This window comes from Mesoplodon mirus (genome assembly GCF_964341445.2).
Source record: "Mesoplodon mirus genome assembly, chromosome: 17".
Taxonomy (NCBI): Eukaryota; Metazoa; Chordata; class Mammalia; order Artiodactyla; family Ziphiidae; genus Mesoplodon; species Mesoplodon mirus.
The window spans coordinates 44,682,203-44,697,396 of NC_138993.1; positions in this window are offsets into that span (position 1 = coordinate 44,682,203).

Here is a 15,194-nt window from a genome sequence, read left to right on the forward strand (position 1 = left end):
CTCATCCCCTATTCCACTTCACTTCACTCCATTTCCCCAAACTTGACATGATCCAGACCAAGGAGTATCCCCCCAAAATAGGATTTACATTATCTTTAAAGTAGATAGAATGGAGGCAGGAATTATGCCTAATCATAGACAATGAGGAAATTATATTTAGTTTAGTCTTTGGATGGAAATTCATTTATGCCATATGCTTACTTCCTTGAAAATATGACCTCTTTTTCTTAAGCTACTTCATCTCCATGATTCATAGAGTAAATATTTTAGGTGTCTTTTAGGCATACTTTGCAAAATCATTAACAGGATCTTGACTCCATCTGATTTCAACTTAAATTTGAATTGCAATTGTAAATGTGTGCATGTGAGTGTGTGCATGTATGCATATGTGTATAATCTCACTTTACTTTCAAGATAGACATGTGAGGTACATATGAATTGTCCCGTGTAGCATATACTGTAACCAAATCTCAAGGATTCTAAATGGTTTATACAGGTAGTAATTTTGGAGGGAGGATTCAACCCTGACTCCATAACAAAACACTCCATATGTTTCATTAAGTCTATGGCAGCACAAATACTTAAAATAATTTATGAATTTCAAAAAGTCAAGTTAACTGTGGAGGCTTGTCCACTGCCTGAGGACAACAGCTGCCCCTCCTTCAACTGCATGGTGGTACACAGTTTGCATTTCCCATGAACTCTGTGTGAGCAAGCACAGCTGGTTAGCTGGCATCCTCAAGACTGATGTGTAATCCCCCAAGCAGCTGATGCCCATGTTTAGGCTACCTCCTTCCTCTTCCTGAGAGGTCCCTGTTATCCATGCCTTGGAAAAAAGAGGGGCACAGCAAGTGTACAGCATCCTCTTCCTACAACACAATCCAGGAGAAGTCCCTGCATGGGATGGAAGGAAAATGAAATTACGTCAGGACAAGATACATGTGGGCTCCCAACCACAAGAAATTGAGAGAGGCTAAGGGCATTTCCCTAAGCCTTTTGCTCTACACGAATTATTGAGATTTCCTTTAGAAAAATTTTCATTTTGTAAAGGATTGTTTTTGACGTGTTATTTTTTCTTTCAACTAATTATAGTGGTAAGGGAAAAAAACATCATTAATAAGAATTAATGTCATAAATTCTGTCAGCAGTAGTATTTTAATTGTTAATGTATCATAGCTAAAAGATTGTTAAGATACATCACAAGTGATCAGGAAATCCAAGGTGACAATTAAAATGCTTGGATATTTGCAATGTGTACACACACACACACATATAAACACTTACAATCCCCCCGCCTCACACACATAAAACATTTAGAGCTGAAAAGAGCAAAATTGTCCCTAAAGCAGTTATTTATTAAAAGCAGAAGGTCTGTCAAAGGCCAGTTGTAGTTTAACTGCCATTTTGGTAGAGTGATAAGCTGTTTTGCATGTGTGAAAACTGTTGCCTTTCAAATGTAATTATGCAGTTAGAGATACAACTGATAAAATAACAGATATAACAACTGAATAAAAAAGGTCTGTTTCTTTATATGTTATGTAATATAATTATTTTCAGTATCTATATATCTAAAAATTAAAATATGAGACATAAATTTGATGATTACAATTCTCCTTTTGTTTTAATAAACTTTGAATTTTAACAAAGTTGTAGATTTACAGACAGATTTACAGAGTGTTTCTGTATACTTCTCACCTAGTTTACTCTTTTGTTAGCAGCTTTTATTACTAAGGAGAAGTTGTTAAAACTAACCAACATTGTCACACTATTCTTAACTAAATTCTGAACTTCATTTGATAGTTTGTCCATTAATGTCCCTTTTCTATATCCCTTCCAGGATACCACACTGCATTACAAGTAGTGTTTGGCAGGTTTTTCCACTATGAAGTTACTGGAAGCCACTACTCTATCTTCACATTCTACAAACCTTTGCATATTTTAGTCTTCGAAATTGAGTCACTGAGTACAGCCCGCTCTAGCAGAGTGGGAGAGGATTTAGCACCACTGCCTGTAGGGGGATTACCAACATCAATTTTTTGGAATACTTCTCGATGGAATATTGATCTCTTCTCTCATATTTATTTATTTATTCAGTTATTTATATCAGTGTAGATTCATGGATATTTATTTTATACTTTGTGTTATAATTCACTTCACTATAAATGTTATTAAAAACAAATGCTATTAATTTTGTTGCTCAAATTGTTTCACTCTTGGCCATTGGAAGCTCTTTAGTTTTACTCTTGTGTCCCTTTCACATGTCCTTCCATTTTTCTTTAAATATCATGTCCTTATTTTTTGGCACTATAAGATACTTTGATCTTATCTTGTATTTTCCCTGGTAAAGCCCTAAATCTAACCAGTATTCCAAGAAGCTTTGGCTCATTTTGTTAGAGAATGGTGTTTGAAACTAAGTTCTGGACATTGGTTGTACTCATGGCTGCTGGGAGGTCCAGTCCTTTTTTCTTATCCTCATCAATTTTTTTTAATTAAGGTAGTTGATCTATAATGGTAAATTATTGTTTTAATCTGAAACAGTAAATGGCAGAGGGTAATTAATATGTATTTAGAGACATTGAAAGTGGAAAGTGAATTTAAACTATTCTGTACAATGGTCCAATTCATTTAATTATTACTTCACTTATAGTTAATGTGAGGTTCTCCCCATCAAAAAATATTGGATTCAAAATTAAAGTATGTAACTTCGAGTCCGAGATTCTGTTCTCTTGAAAACTACATCACTTGAGCAGCCAAAGAGTTACTGAGGGAATTACAGTTTATCCAGTTGAATATTTCTAGTTTATAAAGTGTTAAGTGTGGGTAGGAGAGGTTACTTGCACATTCATGGCCACAGGCCAGGTTATTGCAAAAATGAGACTGGATTTTAGGCCATATAGGTTCTTATTTAGTTTGCTTGTCACAAAACAAAACAGCACCTAAATCTCCTTTTCTGACATTATAGATGATGTTAACTCTACTGCCTACATTTTAGAGTTGTTTTAAGAACAAATATTGAATGAATGAATAAAAATGCATATTAATGCAATATTCAAGTATAAGATAATTACTCTTCTTTTTTTTTTTTTTTTTTTTTTTTTTGCTGTACGCGGGCCTCTCACTGTTGTGGCCTCTCCTGTTGCGGAGCACAGGCTCCGGACACACAGGCTCCGCGGCCATGGCTCGCGGGCCCAGCTGCTCCGCGGCATGTGGGATCTTCCGGGATCGGGGCACGAACCCGTGTCCCCTGCATCGGCAGGCGGACTCTCAACCACTGCGCCACCAGGGAAGCCCAATTACTCTTCTTATATCAAAACATTGGTTTATACATACAAAATGAATGAGAAAATTAAAATGTGTAGAGTGACAAATATGCTCCAAAGATTTTATATGTATCATTTAATCTACTTGGAGAAAGTGTGATTATCATCATTTTACAAATATGCAAGTTTTAAGACAGAGAGTTTAACTTATGCAAGGTCATTCCTCTGGTAAGCTACAGTAAACCAAACTCAGATTTTTCCCACTTCACAACTTTCATTCTCTACATTACTCCAAGATTCCCATTTCCTTTCTTTAGGATATGTGGTTTAGAAAGAGCTTAATGGAAGTAATCTTTCTACTTTCAATAAACCACATGTTACTTTTTTTATTGCTTATTCATCATATTTGCTCTGTATTGTAGTTATTTATGAGCAAATTCCATCTCTCTTTGTCAATTATCTGCTCCTTACAGACATTTCTTCATTATATTGAGGACATGATAAGTGACTGTGGGAATAAATACATGTTCTTCCCTAAAAAATAAAGGAAGCAAGTAAATTAAAATAAAGTGAAATAAAGTCCCAAGCTGACTTTCTATTTTTGCTTAGTTAATTGTTCATGAAAAAGTAGGAAATTTCTGATTTAGTGGATCCTTTGGCAAAGAAGGTTTAGATTACTTAAATGCTAATACAATTTTTAAAATGAACTCTCAGTTATTACTATGCATATTGCTTGAATCAGGATATTCTGGCTAAATATAGCTGAAAGCCAAATGAAGTTTGGTAAAATGATATTAACAGAGACCCCAGAACTGGGCAGTCTCGGGGCTCTTTGACACATCTGTGATGGCTTCAAGGACCTGTGTTCTTGCCTGCTGTGTTCATCACTGCCTTGAATTCCATCCCTAGTGTTTGTCACCTAGTGTTTAAAAGATCACTGCATCAGCTTCAAGTTTTGGAGCCTCTCACAGGAGAATATTCAAAACAGTAAAAGGTGGTGGCAAAAACAAAGAGTCTTCTCCCTATATAGCTCTCTTTTTCATCAGGAAAATAATCTTTCTAAACGTCTTTCAGTTGTCTTCCTCTTACATATTATTGGAGAAAACTGGGTTTTTCTGAAACAATAACTAGTTAAAGGGAATATGATTAGCTGAAGTGGAACAATTCATATCCAAGATTGGGCATACTGTTATACAAACAAAAACAAAATCATGGTAGCAAGGAAGAAGGCATGATTTCTATGGGATAGTGAGTCAACAGTGCTTGCCACAAGTGTATCCAGGTTATAAATCCCATCTACATTGTCAAAGGATACAACTGGGACCAAGAAGCAAAGTGACAAATTAGAGAGCTGGCATGACTATAGAAATGAGCAGAGAGCTAAGTTCCAATATCCCAGGCTGTGGTCTGGCTTACCCAAGATACTAGTGTTCTCTGATGGGTTTGATGATGTTTCTCCTCAGGAAAATGGTGGCAACACCCCAGTTCTAGAACAAGATTATGGTGATTGAGCAGTAGGTAGACCCGAGTTAAAACAAAACATTGTCAATCAACTACACTTCAATTAAAAAAAAAAAAAAGGAAAAGTGAGGGGAAAAAAACAACACGAATCTAGCCTGCAGCTGGACCGAAAGGTTGAAGAATGGTCAGCTAGAAAAAAAGGGATATTTTCTGGCCATCTATCAGGACCCTACTCAAGAGTACTGGATGGAACCCATGTCCTCAATGAGCACCAACCAAATCTGAAAAAAAATTTCCTAGGTACTCACTGAGTATGGGGACAAGATTATACAACAGCATAGCTGGAAGATAGGTTACCAGATGTGAAGTCAAAGACACTGTGCTTTTAAGGCTTGTAAACTTGTAAATCACTGGGTTATCCTACTAATAAAGGTGGAGAGCCTTTCCCCAAAAAAGTCCATTCTTGGTTTTGATTTTCCCACGTATTGTGTGGGGTTGTGTTGCTAAGCTGAATGGTTCTATTACGTGTGGTAAAACTAGGCTAGTACCAAGAATAATGACACATTTTACAGAATAGTTATCTTACTTGGTATTAATGAATATCAGATACTATACACGTATATGGGCTTATTTATTCTGTCCAACAATTTGTGAGGTGGCTTTTACTATCTCTATTCTTTAATAGGAGAAAATGAGACCCAGAACATAAATAGTCCCAAGGTCAACCTGTAAGTAATGAGGCCCCTGTTCTGTTGAACTCCAAAGCCTGTGCTTTAACCCAGACACCATACGCCTCGTATTTACAGCTGGTCAAGCCCTGATTTACAGGAGTTGTAGTTTCTTATTCTACTAGAACTTCATGGAATCTGTTAGTGAATCTGATGGCTTAAAAACCAGACAGACCACGTGTTAGAGGACTGTAAAAGGCTGTGTAGATAGCTGCTGTCCTGTAAGGTCAAGCAAGCAGTTGACTTCACACCATTTAGATTCTCTCTAAAGATCATCTCAAAAACATGGAAGTTTTGCAAATTTCTGAGAGCAGAAAGAGCAGACCTGAACTGTCATTTCGAGTGGAATTCAGAATTGTTCAGTAGAGCCCAAAATGAAATGTGTGTGTCTCATTTAAAGAAGGACCTGAAATATCATATTTAATTAGCACTTTTAAAGCAGATGGTTACAGTGCTAGGCAGAAAAGTAAGCATGTTTTAATTTATAGGTATCTTCCAGTAGAGAAAAGTATGCCTAAAATGTTAAATTATTTTTCTATATCAATTGTATGAATGTGAAATAGTTTCTGGGTACAGTCTTATACTCCAAATTTGAAACACACACAAGGGATGGAAAAAAAAATGAAAAGTGCTTAGAGAAAAGATGATCTCAGCTAAAGGTAGAATGGTAAGTTTTGCATAGCAGCATTTTAAACATGAATTTGTGAATATGTCTGCCAGAAATTCAAATTAGCTGTCCCATTTCATGAGACTGCAAGTGTCAGGTTTCAGAGAAGCATATGTCAAATTTTGAAGAATGGAATGAACTAAAGAAATTGTAACTACACAAGAAATACTAAACTATTAATACATATGTGAAATATTTTATTACATTTCTAATTATCCATAAGTTATTAAGTATAAGAACATAATTAAATGAAACAAAAAATATCCTATAGAAAATATTCATTATTTTCAAAAAGTTTGATATTTGCTATCCAAATATTTCATAAAAGAAAGAAAATTATTTTTAGGAATTGTTTATAATCCCTGGAAGTAAAAGTACCTATGAAATAATAGTATAAGTTTTTAAAAAAAATTTTACATGGAATTATTGCAGGGAAGCAGCTTCTTCTCTTGATTTTGAAATGAAAGACAATAATAATCAGAATAATAACTACATATTAAGTAATTTCTATGGACTGGATGTTTTCTAAAGGAGATGATGAATTTCTTAAATATATGACCTTTGTTCAGTAATGTTAGAGATTGTGTTAGTTATATATGATAACAATAGCTAGCTATTACTTATTAATTTAAGCATTATAAACAGATTTTCTCTAATAACTAACACTATCCTTGTAAGTATTATTATTGAATCCACTTTATACATTAGGAAATTGACATTTAATGTGATTGCAAAATGTACCCAAACTAAGTAGTAGAGAATATGATTCCAGCATCCCACACCCTATAACTTAAATGATTAAGCCATATACTTATTTATATCACTTGATTTGAAGATGAACCACTCAAAATCTAGGGTTAGACAGCTATCTGAGAGACAAATTTAAAGATAGGCTAAACCTGGTATATATTCACAGAGAGTTTTTAATTTATATTAAGACAAATATTTGTCATGAAAAGAAATGCAGAAGTTTTATGAATTTATAGGCCAAAACAGAGTATTTAAAATAACAAAATGTGTGCTTTAACCCCCTATACACACTGTGGTAACAAATTAAATTTCTGCCATTATCAGAATAATTTTAGTAGCTAGTAGAAAGCTCAGGAAATTGTTATTAAAGAACATCACTCCCCAAAATCTAACCTCACTTGTATCCACATAGGGCCTAAAATCTCCATTCTAAGTCACTTTTTTAAGGCAGTCATGGTCATAATTAAAATTCAATTTAGCAAAAACAATATTTTAGATGGAATTGTATTTAGGATTATGGATCTAAACTACAGTGAACTTAGTAGTGCCCTAAGTTTAAGTCTGGGGATTCTTTTTCCTATGTACCTTCACTCACTTACCTGGTGATTTGATCCAGTCTCAAAGTTAAATATGAGAAATAAGCAGGTGATCTGGAGATTTATATCTTTAGTCCAGATTTCTACCCTTAAATATAGATTCATAGCCAATGTGTAATTCTACATAGAAGACAACAGATGGCTCTAAATAAACATGCACACAACTGATTTTCTGATCTTCCCCCCCCCACCACCACCACTATCAATTTTCTTCTCTTACAATGTTTCTCCATCTCACCTTTTGAAAACTTATTCTCAGTAACTCAGACCAAAAAAACCCTGGAGGTTGGGTAAGGGTTAAATTCAATTTTCTTTCCCTCTTTCTCATACACACACCACCCTTAGATATATATTCTATTTCTCCTCCAAATGAATCAGGATACTCCAACTTCATTTTCAATACATATCAAGAAACTGACTGCTTCTCCCTACTTCCACCCTCTTTTGTCATCTTCATTAATATAATAGCCTCCTATTCTATGTCCCTGACAGAAGAACCAGAGTAATTTTATTTAAGCATAAATCAGATTTTGTTTATCTGTTCAAATTCCTTCAATTGTTTTTCCCTTCGCTAAAAGCATAAGACAAATTATACAAGTGGATCCTGTTGTATATTTTCTATCCCAGCCCTAGAATCAACCATTTCTGCAAAGAGCTGGCTCTTTTTAATAGAAAGCAAAATTTGAATGCTGAGTGTGTTTATTGCTACTACAGTGTCATTGCTTCTAGGCTTTCTCAGTAGACAAGGCTAGAAAATATATGGATTCTAATATATCATTAAATTAAGATATTATTAACATTTATATAATGAAATATATATAAATACATTTTTATATATATATATATATATATATATATATATATATATATATATATAGTAAACCATGTTTACACATGGGTACACATGAATCCTAGAGAATGACACAGGGAAATTAGTGAGTTTATAGCAGCAAAAGATATAGGAGCAGGCAAGGTTGATGTCTATTTATAATAGTCTTGGGAAACCATGGGGTATTAAATGGATTTCTCATATCTGAGAGCAAAGAGTGGTATCTAAGTAGGAGGAAACCCATAACAATGTGGAGTGTACCCTTTTAACACATATTAACCTTAAGGAAACTGACTGATTATGCTAACTTGGGAATGTTGCTCTGAATCTAGACGACATACACTTGCTAACACTTAACATGGTGAAATACTTTATTCACTTGTTCATTACACTCCTTTTAAAGGCTCATGAGATTGGGCCCTCCCAAATAATTCAGAAGAGTCAACTTCTTCTTAAAGTCACTTAGTAACCTTAACTCCATCTGCAAAGTACCTTCACGGAATTACCTACATTAGTGTTTGATGGAATAACCAGAGGATGGAAACCTGGGTGGGGACGTGGGGGAAGGAGAGTCATTATCAATCTGCCTACTAAATATTTCAAATGACCCTATTCCAGTTCTGGTCAGAGATCATTGCCCCAAGCATTGACACCTGACAAAAAAGAGCAGCACATGTAAATAGTGATCAGTATCTTAAGACTTTTCATCTATCACCTGGTAATAAAACCTTAGCCAATAATCACCTATGTTTCATCCTTTCCAACAATGTTTAACTTGAATCTAATTGTGAGGAAACAAACAAACAATATGGAGAGCATTTTGACAAACAACTGGCTTGGACTCTTTAAAATTCAATATCATGGAAGAAAATGAAAATGGCTTGGTACTCATCTCAATTAAAGGAAACTAAAGAGACAAGCACTGATTAGAATGTTCTTCTCTGTTCCATTAAAATACATTATGTGTGAGTGGGACAGATTGTCTCTTTGGTTCATAGTCCTTTGGATCTAGAGACTCATTTCACAGAAAAATATCCATGTGAATGGGAGAAAAGGAGTATGGAATACAGGTATGTCCCACTCTTCTAAAGTTCAATTTATGCCACTTTACTTTTACAAAAGAACTAAATTGGTATCTGTTTTCACTAATGGAAAGAAATCCAAAGAGGAGTTTACCTTTTATGAAAAAAAGTTAATTGCTTCTTTCCCTTACATCATTTCGACTAATGAAAATTTTCATTGGAACCCTCTACTTTCAGATAGTAGAGGAAAACTGTACTATTTTTTCAGTAAGAAATAAGGCAAAATTATAACCTCCATTTTCAGAAAATAGTATTAATTTGGGAATAATGCCTGATAATTATTGAAATTAAATTATTAAAATTATTTTAATTTTTGTATATATCTACACATCTCAAATAATATTTTAACATTATAATTTTAAACCCTAAAATGAAATCTTTTTTATATATCATTAATTTTTAAATGACACTTTAAATCTCCCACTAACCTGTTAGTTGATATCTAGAATTTTCTAGGAGAGGATAGAGTTCAGTCTTCAAACAGAGATACCCTATAAAATATTTTCCTGTTTATTTCATATTTATTAATTTCCCTTGAATATATTTCCACAAATGCATCTTAAGTATTTCCTACATCTTAATATATCCTATCTGTCACAATATATTTTCAAACAAGAAATTTTGGTGGAGGCTTGAGATATTAATTCTCATATTTATTCTGAATTTTTTAGTTATTCATTTAGACCCTGACTGTCTCTATTACTATGTGAGCACTTCATTTGATATATTTAAAGTGAACATGAGAAACAGAGAAAAATAGTTACAAATAAGTCAATATTTTGAACATGTCTTTTTTCTAATTTTAAATTACCCATCAACCTAATGTATGACTTTAAGTCTGTATAACTTTAAACTTGATATGGAATTTAGTAAAGAATCAGGACAAGCTATATTTCTAGTTAATCAACTTCTATTATGCTGAAGAAGCAGAACTATTTCAAATGAAGTACGAGAAAAATTAAGTTATATTAAATCCCCTAACATTCCAAAAATCTAACGTACAATATTAAGTTCTTGTGGCCTCTCACCAAAGCTTTACAAATATACCAATTCTTACTGTGTTTAATTTCCTACTCTTCTATAAGGATACATACTTATTCCAAATTCTGCCATTGTGTCTTTTTATTCTATGATGACATTTTCATAAATTAAGGAAGAGAGTTTCACTACACACTTAGGTAAACACAATGTTGGTATTTAAAATCAGTCAATATTTGCATGAGTTAAGGTGAAATTATCATGGTGATAATGAAGATGATAATAACGATGACTCTGCTGTTGTTACTGCCACTTGTTACAGTTACTACTACTACTAACAATACTACATTATCACTGCATTCTCTTCTTAAATCTAAAATTGAACTTTGTATTAAAATCCCTAAATGGTAAAAATGAAAAAAATGCCAAAATGAAAGGAAAAAAAGAGAAAAAGAAGAAATAAGGAAGGATAAAAGAGAAAAGACATAGAGGGAGACAGAAGGAAGGAAGCTGACTGTATCAGTGATAAACTGGGCTTAAGAAAACATTTATATAGACCTACAAGATGACAGAGGAGTAAGACGTGAAGATCAACTCCTTCCCCACAAATACATCAAAAATACATCTACACGTGAAACAACACCTACAGAACACCTACTGAACACTGGCAGAAGACCTCAGACTTCCAAAAAGGCAAGAAAATCCTCACATATGTGGGTAAGGCAAAAGAAAAAGAAACAAAAGAATAGGGATGGGACCTGCACCTCTGGGAAGGAGCTGTGAAGGGGGAAACGTTTCCACACACAAGGACTCCCCCTCACTGCCAGACAGCATGGTGGGGGAAGCTTCAGAGCCACAGAGGAGAGCGCAGCTACAGGGGTGCAGAGGGCAAAGCTGAGAGATTCCTGCATAGAGGAATGGTGCCAACCAGCACTCACCAGCCTGAGACACTTTTCTGCTCACCTGCTGGGGCAGGTGGGGGCTGGAAGCTGAGGCTCGGGCTTCATAGGGAAGACCCCAAGGAGAGGACTGGGGTTGGCTTCATGAAGACAGCCTGAAGGGGGCTAATGCACCACAGCTAGCTGGGAGGAATTCTGGGAAATGTCTGGACCTGCAGGAGAGGCAAGAGACCATTGTTGCAGGGTACACAAGGAGTGGGGCTTCCTGCTCTGTGTGCCCACAGGTGGCAGAGCACCACCAAAGCAAGCTCCAGAGATGGGCACAAGCAAAGGCTATCATCTTGGACCCCAGAGGCAGGCATAGACCACTACTGCTGCCAATGCTTCCCCCAAAGATACTGTGTGCAAAAGCAGGTCACTACCCACACCTTGTGTGAGCCTATGCAGCACAACACTGCCAGGGTCCTGTCATGCAGGGTCAACTTCCCTGGGAGTTGAATGTTGCAACATCATGCTGGCCTCTGCCACCACAGGCATGCCCCGCATTCCAACTGTGACTACCATACCCCTCCCTCTCCCTGATCTGAGTGAGCAAGAGAGCCCTAATCAGCCATTGCTGAGGGTTAACCCTCCTGTCTGGTTGGAAACAGACGTCTGAGGGTGGCCTACATGCAGAGGTGGGGCCAAAACCAATGCCGAACCCCAGGAGCTGTGAGAACAAAGAAGAGAAAGGGAAATTTCTCTGTGCAGCCTCAGGAACAGTGGGTTAAATCCCTGAAATCAGCTTGGTAAACACTGCATGCATGTAATACCAGAATAGACAATCAGTGTTCCCAAAATTGAGTCAGTGGACTTCAGGGGAAACTGTGGACTTGGGGTTTGCTTTCTGCATTTGATTTGCTTTCGGTTTTATGTTTAGTTTAGATTTTAGTGTCTGTTTTCATATGTGGGTTTGTTTATTGCTTTGTCTGCTCTTTTCTTTCTTTTTTTTTTTTCTCTTTTTCTGAGTGTGTGTGTGTGTATGTTTCTTTCTGTGATTTGGTCATTTAATTTTGCTTTTACCATTTGTCTTGGGGTTCAGTCTGTTCTTTTTTTTTTCTTTATGTGAGTGTGTATATGTATGTTTCTTTGTGTGACTTCCTCTGTTTAGTTTTGTTTTTACCATTTGTTTTGGAGTTCTCTCTCTTTGGTTTTATTTATTTATTTATTTTTTCCTTTTCTTCCATGACTTGTGGCTGGCAAGGTATAGTGCTCCAGCCGGGTGTTGGGCCTGAGCCTGTGAAGTGAGAGAGCCTAGTCCAGGACACCAGACAGACTCATGGATCACCAGAGACCTCACCAAGAGGTCTCTGGTGATCCATGTAACATTAATTGGTGATGGGTCCCCAGAGATTTCCATCTCAACACTAAGATGCAGCTCCACCCAAAGGACAGCAAGCTGCAGTGCTGCATACCCCATGCCAAACAACTAGCAAGACAGGAACACAACACCACCCATTAGCAGAGAGGCTGCTTAAAGTCATACTAAGTTTGCAGACACCCCAAAACACATCACCAGACGTGGCCCTACCAACCAGAGGGACAAGATCCAGCACAACCCACCAGAACATGGGCACCATTCCCCTCACCAGGAAGCCTACACAAGCCACTGAACCAACCTCACCCACTGGGGGCAGACACCAGAAATAAGAGGAATGATGAATGTGCAGCCTTGCAAAAAGGAGACCCCAAACACAGTAAGTTAAACAAAATGAGAAGACAGAGAAATATGCAACAGATGAAGGAGCAAGGTAAAAACCCAACAGATCAAACAAATGAAGAGGAAATGGGCAGTCTACCTGAAAAAGAATTCAGAGTAATAATAGTAAAGATGATCCAAAATCTTGGAAATAGAAGAGAAAATACAAGAAACATTTAACAAGGTCCTAGAAGAACTAAAGAGCAAACAAACAATGATGAACAACACAATAAATGAAATTAAAAACACTGTAGAAGGAATCGATAGCAGAAAAAATGAGGCAGAATAATGGATAAGTGAGCTGGAAGGTAGAATAGTGGAAATAGTGGATAGAATAGTGGAAATAAATGTAGAAGAGAAGAATAAAGAAAAAAGAATGAAAAGAAATGAAGACAGTCTCAGAGACTTATGAGACAACATTAAGTGCACCAACATTCGAAGTATAAGGGTCCAAGAAGAAGAAGAGGAAAAGAAAGGGTCTGAGAAAATATAAGAAGAGATTATAGTCAAAAACTTCCCTAATATGGGAAAGGAAATAGTCAATCAAGTCCAGGAAGTGCAGAGAGTCCCATACAGTATAAACCCAAGGAGAAACATGCCAAGACACATAGTAATCAAACTATCAAAAATTAAATACAAAGATAAAATATTAAAAGCAGCAAGGGAAAAGCAACAAATAAACATACAAGAGAATCCTCATAAGCTTAACAGCTGATCTCTCAGCAGAAACTCTGTAAGCCAGAAGGGAGTGGCAGGACATATTTAAAGTGATGAAAGGGAATCTACATCCTACAACCATGATTACTCTACCCAGCAAAGATCTCATTCAGATTCAATGGAGAAATTAAAACCTTTACAGACAAACAAGAGTGAAGAGAATTCAGCACCAACAAACCAGATTCACAACAAATGCTAAAGGAATTTCTCTAGGAGGGAAACACAAAAGAAGGAAAATACCTACAATAACAAACCCAAAACAATTAAGAAGATGGTAATAAGAACATATATATTGATAATTACCTTAAATGTAAATGGATTAAATTCTCCTACCAAAAGGTACAGACTGGCTGGATGGGTACACAAAAAAGACCTGTATATATGCTGTCTACAAGAGACCCACTTCAGACCTAGGGACACACACAGACTGAAAGTGAGGGGATGGAAAAAGTTATTCCATGCAAATTCAAATCAAAAGAACGCAAGAGTAGCAATTCTCAGACAAAATGGACTTTAAAATAAAGACTATTACAAGAGACAAAGAAGGACACTACATACTGATCAAGGGATCAATCCAAGAAGATAGAACAATTATAAATATTTATGCAACCAACATAGGAGCACCTCAATACTTAAGGCAAGTGTAACAGCCATAAAAGGGAAAATCAACAGTAACACAATAATACTAAGGGACTTTAACATCTCACTTTCACCAATGGACAGATCATCCAAAATGGAAATAAATAAGGAAACCCAAGCTTTAAATGACACATTAAACAAGGTGGACTTAAGTGATATTTATAGGGTATTCCAACCAAAACAACAGAATGCATTTTTTTCTCAAGTGCACATGGAACATTCCTCAGGATAGATCATATATTGGGTCACAAATCAAGCCTTGGTAAATTTAAGAAAATTGAAATCATATCAAGTATCTTTTCTGACCACAACACTATGAGACTAGATATCAATTACAGGAAAAAAAAACTATAAAAAATACAAACACATGGAGACTAAACCATATGCTACTAAATAACCAAGAAATCACTGAAGAAGTCAGAGGTAATCAAAAAATACCTAGAGAAAAATGACAATGAAAATACAATGACCCAAAACCTATGGGATGCAGCAAAAGCAGTCCTAAGAGGGAAGTTTACAGCAATGAAATCCTACCTCATGAAACAAGAAAAATCTCAAATAAACCCCCTAATCATACACCTAAAGCAATTAGAGAAAGAAGAACAAAAAACCCCAAAGTTAACAGAAGGAAAGAAATCATAAAGATCGGATCAGATATAAGTGAAAAAGAAATGAAGGAAATAACAGCAAAGATCAATAAAAGGAAAAACTGGTTCTTTGAGAAGATAAACAAAATTGATAAACCATTAACCAGACTCATCAAGAAAAGAAGGGGGAAACCTCAAATCAACAGAAATAGAAATGGAAAAGAAGTAACAACTGACACTGCAGAAATACAAAGGATCATGAG